The following is a 6,375-nucleotide window of genomic DNA, read 5'->3' on the forward strand; positions in this document are numbered from 1 at the left end:
TTAACCTTCGTGTCATCCTGTGGGTCAAATTGAGCCAGTTTAAAGTTTGAAAATGTGGGAAAAAAAATATATTTTCACAGTGAAATTTCTGATGTCCACATTTTCAACATTTTTGGGAAATCTTTGAACATTTTTTGGTGGAAAAAACAAATGTTAAAAATGTTTCTTAATAACATTCACATAAAAATCAACCAAAATCCAGCAAATTTCACTGGATTTTGGTTGATTTTTATTTGAATGTTCTTAAAGAAAATATTAGAAGTTTTACTGATATATATGTAGTCACTTCAGATATTTTTAGGGTTTTTTGGAAGATTTTTACTCATTTTTTGAAAATATTTACAAGAATTTTCTTGCCAAATTTGAGGGATTTTTTTAAAATAAAACTTTTAAGGGAATCTTTTAAGGAATTATTGGAATTTTCTTCCTGAAAGTTTTGCAAATTTTCAGAAACTTGGAGAATTGTTTTGCTGAATTTTTGGATTTTTTTCAGACAAGGAAAGAATAATATTTAGTGCCAGTAAATGAGGACAACAGGAGGGTTAAATAGAGATGTTTTTAATGAACATAGACCTGCTCATATTAAACATTCCCCTTTGACAATAAATAACACTATTAATATCTAAATGTGAGATATAATGAGGATCAGCAGGAGTCAACCATCCTGAAAGGACTTCATTAATCTGCTGCTGGTTATTTAAACACATTTACATCCTATGAAACTCTTTTCTGGGAATATTCAGAGTCCCTGTTTGGTGTGGAATTAAAACATGTTAAACAGAGACGCTGGATAATGAGGACCTCATGTCCAGCAGGGGGCTCCAAAAGGGAACAGATTAAGAATGTGGACTATCTTCGTTTTTCTGCTTTATAAAGTCCATATGGGTGGGAATCTGTACTGAACAGAGCTGAGGTCAGTACTTTCTCTGTTCTCTTTATATGCCATGGGGGGCCCTGTCCTGCTCAGGGCCCCATGAAGCCTAGATCTGGCCCCGTCCCCCTTCAGACCCACCCATCAGTCAGACCCAGACCTCCTGCCCCGCTCTACATCCTCTCATCCTGGATAACACCCTCTATTTGTAGTGTTGTTTCTGTTAAATCTGATTCATTGTTCAAAGGGAGAACAAAAGGACCTGGAAGGTTTTCCTGTCTCGGCTCTGAGCTGCAGGAAGACAAAAGGACGGCAGCCGTGATGTTCCTGCTGAAGGAATCAGACCTGGATGGACCCAAAGTGTTCCTGACTACCAGAGAACATCTGCTAACACACACATATGTTTACATCTGTACACTCACTGGGTCTGTGTGTGTGTGTGTGTGTGTGTCTAACATATGGTAATAACAGAGGGTTTCAGTCACTGAGCAGAGATCGGAGGGAGGAGATGGAAGTTCTCACTAAACTTTCATTAAATGCTGTTTATTTTTGTGTTTCAAAAGAATACATGGAGCTAAATGTGTTTTATTATTTTTATGCACTTAAATAAAATCCATCTAATGCTTCAGTAGTTTTAAAAAAAAATCTTTTTTTTTTTTTTTTTTTTTTTTAGAAGATTTGGGTCGTTTCATAGAAAAATCTGACAACAACAACAATGGGAAGAAATCTAGACTTGTGTGTTCTGAACATATGACCAGTCAACGTCTAGACACACCTTACCTTTCACTGGTTTCTATTTAATTATTTTATATATTATAGATTAATACTGAAGACATCAGAACTATAAAAGAACACATTTGGAATTATGTTGTAAACAATAAAGTGTTAATCTGCAGTATTAATCTATAATGTAGAAATAATAGAAATAAATAAAAAACACTGAATGGGACTCCAGTGTTTCTGTAATAAATCACACATTTAATGAAACACAGCTTTAAATGATCTGTTTCTTCTGGTTCCTCTGTCTGTGTGAAATAGACTTTATCTACAGATTATTTACGTTCTCCTGTTCCAGAATAAAAACAAGGCTCAGGAACATATGAAAGCTATTCATCTGCTTCTGTTTTCTCTTTCTACATGTGCAGACACATTCTCAACAGAACAAATATCCACAGAACGTCCTCTAAAAGCTGAAGTCGTGGTCGGAAGAGAGTGCTAGAAGACATCGAAAATACGGCCAGGTTCATCCACGTCACAGGAAATAAAAAGAAAAGAAACCTCCAGCAGTTTTAAATAACGTTGTCGTCCAACCATCAGTGGAGTTAGTTCTGCAGCAGATATACACGCCTGTATTTACAGCTGTTATAGATGTGGATCTGCTCATTATTTCATTCATCACAAACATTCATTCACTGTTCAATGTGTCAGAATTACAGTATTTATATACGGGAGGGTGTGAGGTTCAAAAAGCTTCTTCAAAGCAATAACATGCATCAGAGCTGTTTTACTGTGCTCCTTTAGTACCAGGTTTAGCTGATTTTTAATTACAAATAGCAGTGAGAGAGTCTCCTCTCAGAGCTGTGGAGCTGCAGGTTCTAACAGAAGGACAGAAGCTTTCAGCTGGTCCAGTCCAGCGTTCTTCTCTCATCTCCTCCACTGACTGCATTTATTTCACCTCTCAAGCTTTCAGTTTGTCTGAACAGAAAAAGTCACGGTGTCCAGCTGGAGAGTTCCTGTAAAAAACACTTTCTGTGTTTTCTGTGCAGAGAGCAGCGAGGAAAACGCACACACACACACACACACACACACACACACACACACACACACACACACACACACACACACACACACACACACACACACACACACACACACACACACACACACACACACATACACTCTTCCTCCTCCTCAGTAGGAATACAGTGGCGGCTGTTTTCATCTTAATGAATTTCTGAACTTGTTCGTTCCCTCTACTCTGGAAGACGGAAAGCGAAGGCGCCGGCTGCCAAATCAATTGATGTGTCAGGAGGGAGAGAGGACAAAATGGAGCGATAAAAAGAAAAGCATTCCCTCCCTCACACATTCCCAGGCAGGAGGAGACAGAGACGCTCTGCTTTCCAAACCTGAACTCATCTCTGGTGATTCTCCATTCTTCACTCAGCCGTCCAGCTTCGGGTGGCTTTCTATTAAAAACTGTAGGAGTGCACCACTTTTCTGCTTAGCCCCTTTAATTAACAGAATATATATATATATATATATATATATATATATATATATATATATATATATATATATATATGTTAGCTGCATTTCTGTATATATTCTGTGTATTTTTAACGCGTTCTTCAGGGTTAAAAATCACCCCCACATTTTCCTTTTAGCATCTTTTCGGCAATAAAAGATAAATTATTTAAAATAACACGACCTTTTATCTCACACCCTTTGAAGGCAGCAAATTAAAAATGTAAATTAGGAGCTAATTAATATGCAAATGTATTCATTCGCTGTTAACAATTAGCAATTAAAGCTGCAGTGTCTAGAAAGAGCACAGACGAAATTAGTAACTTCATTTATCATTTAAAATAACACAGATCTAAAAACGGACATAAAATTCTAATTGACTTCACAGTATTTCTCCGTGTCGCCGCCGTTGTTCTGCTGCAGTTTGAAACCCGTGATAGCTGCTAAATAAAGGTTAAATAAAAATAGAAATAAAGCTGCATTTAGCGGCTTCATTAACGGCACTCTGAGTAAAATATATTAAATATATTAAATATACCGTCCCCTTAAACGGCTGATGTCAGAAATACTGTACACACCCCGCACTGAGTGTGTGTGTGTGTGTGTGTGTGTGTGTGTGTGTGTGTGTGTGTGTGTGTGTGAACAGCGTGTCGTAACGCCTCGGTGCTTCAGTCTGATCTGTGCATTTGGGTGTTTTGTTCATTTAACTCTCAGCTGAATTTCAGTTCTGCAGGTTTCTCAGTTTGGTTCCTGATGAACGGAGAAAAGAGAGCACAGGAACCGTTCTAACCATGAGAATATCTTTAAAACAGAACCAGGAACCATACTATCCATGACAAATATCTTTAAAACAGAACCAGGAACCGTTCTAACCATGAGAATATCTTTAAAACACAGGAACTGTTCTAACCGTGAGAATATCTTTAAAACACAGGAACCATTCTAATGATGAGAAATGTCTTTAAAACAGAACACAGGAACCATTCTAACCATGAGAAATATCTTTAAAACAGAACCAGGAACCGTACTAACCATGACAAACATCTTTAAAATGATCTCTAAAACATTCCTTCTGTCGGTGAATCCTGGTCTGGAATAACTGCGATGTTCAGATCAGCGTCCTGGAATCACTGAACTCTGTTTTTACATTTTATTTCATTTACAACATTCATACCGGGATAGAAACATTCATACTGGGATAGAAACATTCATACTGGGATAGAAACATTCATACTGGGATAGAAACATTCATACTGGGATAGAAACATTCATACTGGGATAGAAACATTCATACCGGGATAGAAACATTCATACCGGGATAGAAACATTCATACCGGGATAGAAACATTCATACCGGGATAGAAACATTCATACCGGGATAGAAACATTCATACCGGGATAGAAACATTCATACCGGGATAGAAACATTCATACCGGGATAGAAACATTCATACCGGGATAGAAACATTCATACCGGGATAGAAACATTCATACCGGGATAGAAACATTCATACTGGGATAGAAGCAGCATCTCAGAGAAGAAACACTAAACAGTCCTAAAGGGTTAGAGGAGGTATTCCAGTCCAACCCAGAATCCATACGATCAGCAGATCATTCCATGTGCAGGACGTGACAGATGTAAAGATCAGACTGATTGTTACTCCGCCAAAGAATAGTGGAGTTATGTAACAATCTGCATACGTTTGTCTGTGAATCCGTCTGTCTGTCTGTCTGTCTGTCTGTCTGTCTGTCTGTCTGTCTGTCTGTCTGTCTGTCAGCAACACTACTCAAAAACGGACCAACAGATTTGGATGAAATTTTCAGGGAAGGTCAGAAATGACACAAGGACCAAGTGATTAGATCTTGGCAGTGATGCAGCTTATAGTCTGGATCCATGGATTGGTTAAAGTTCTACCACTGCCAGATATAGCTGCCGGCACGGCGTCACTGTAACCATGACAACAAGTGAACACTGTGTCAGTTACCTGGTGACGATCAAATGATTGTTATCCTGCTACAAATTGACTGATTTATCAGTTGGACATCATACAAGGAACAAATGATTAAACTGTGGGGTGTTTCTGAGTCCCGCTACATATTTAGGTCATGTATGTAGCAAATCACAGCCAGACAATGGTGAAGCTCCTGATGTTTCACAAAGCCTTTATTTACATTCAGCCATCAGCCTTATTTTGAACATAAATCCACCTTTCTGTCCTTCACTCCTTTCTTCAGGAAACACCGTAAGCGCTTGTCTCCATTCCAGCTAGGTGCTTAGAAGTTTAGACACATTCTTTGCTAGACAGCAACAGCATGGAACCATTTTCTTTTGTCTTAATGTGAATTTTCTGACTTTTCGGCAGCGTCTTTGTCATGTCAAGAAACCGCTCCTTAGATAAACACTTCCTGTGCTGCTGGAATGGTGACAAAATAAAAGCCTGTAACATTAAAAATACGCCTTCAAAATAAAAGTTTGAAGGGAACGGTTATTTAACACTAACAAAACAAAGGCTTGCCAAAAGTGATGGACTGATCAACAGACCTTTATAAGAGTAATTTACATGCAATTTGGTATGAATACATGATGTGCACATCCAAAACACATGACTGTGCTCAGCTCAAGGTCATTTTTTATTAAAGATTTCATCTGTCGGAAATGATACGTCAACTGAACAGCCTTGGAGGAGTACTGCGCTCTCTGAGTGCTTTTCTAGTTTTTAAATGCTGTCATCGTGTTTCCAGCCTCTCAATGGCTCCAGGCTGGAATATTATCCTCCTGACTAGAGCTTCCTATCAGCTGAGCTCTACCCATCCATGCTAATTCAATCCAGCTAATATAGCAACACACATTCCCTCTAACTGCTACTGCTCCCATTCCATTAGACCCAGAGCCTGGAAACAGACTCTTTTACACACAGACGAGGTTTTACCCTGGTTCAGTTCCCAAACGGCTCTAAAGCAGGATGGAATAGAGCCAGTCATTGTGTTTTAAATAAAGTGTGTGTGTGTGTGTGTGTGTGTGTGTGTGTGTGTGTGTGTGTGTGTGTGTGTGTGTGTGTGTGTGTGTGTGTGTGTGTGTGTGTGTGCGTGTGTGTGAACGACAGACTGGAGTGTGTTCAGTGTGGTGATCCTCATCCTGACCTGCCCTCCTCTCTTCCTTCTCCAGGATTCCACGGCTGCTGTTCAGCTCTAAGTGGCTGTTATCAGCTGGTGGCTGTAATGAGAGCAGCGACATATGTCCTGATAACCCGGATCGTTCC

At 39.1% G+C, this 6,375-nt stretch overlaps 1 protein-coding gene across 2 annotated transcripts in view; it reads right to left on the reverse strand.

Annotated features, from left to right (window-relative positions):
- si:dkey-288a3.2 (protein phosphatase 1 regulatory subunit 37) overlaps positions 1 to 6,375 on the reverse strand; it is a 66,953-nt gene that overhangs the window by 52,584 nt on the left and 7,994 nt on the right. The gene's annotated exons all lie outside the window — the stretch shown is intronic.

Source organism: Amphiprion ocellaris, chromosome 20 (genome assembly GCF_022539595.1).
Source record: "Amphiprion ocellaris isolate individual 3 ecotype Okinawa chromosome 20, ASM2253959v1, whole genome shotgun sequence".
NCBI classification, from domain to species: Eukaryota; Metazoa; Chordata; class Actinopteri; family Pomacentridae; genus Amphiprion; species Amphiprion ocellaris.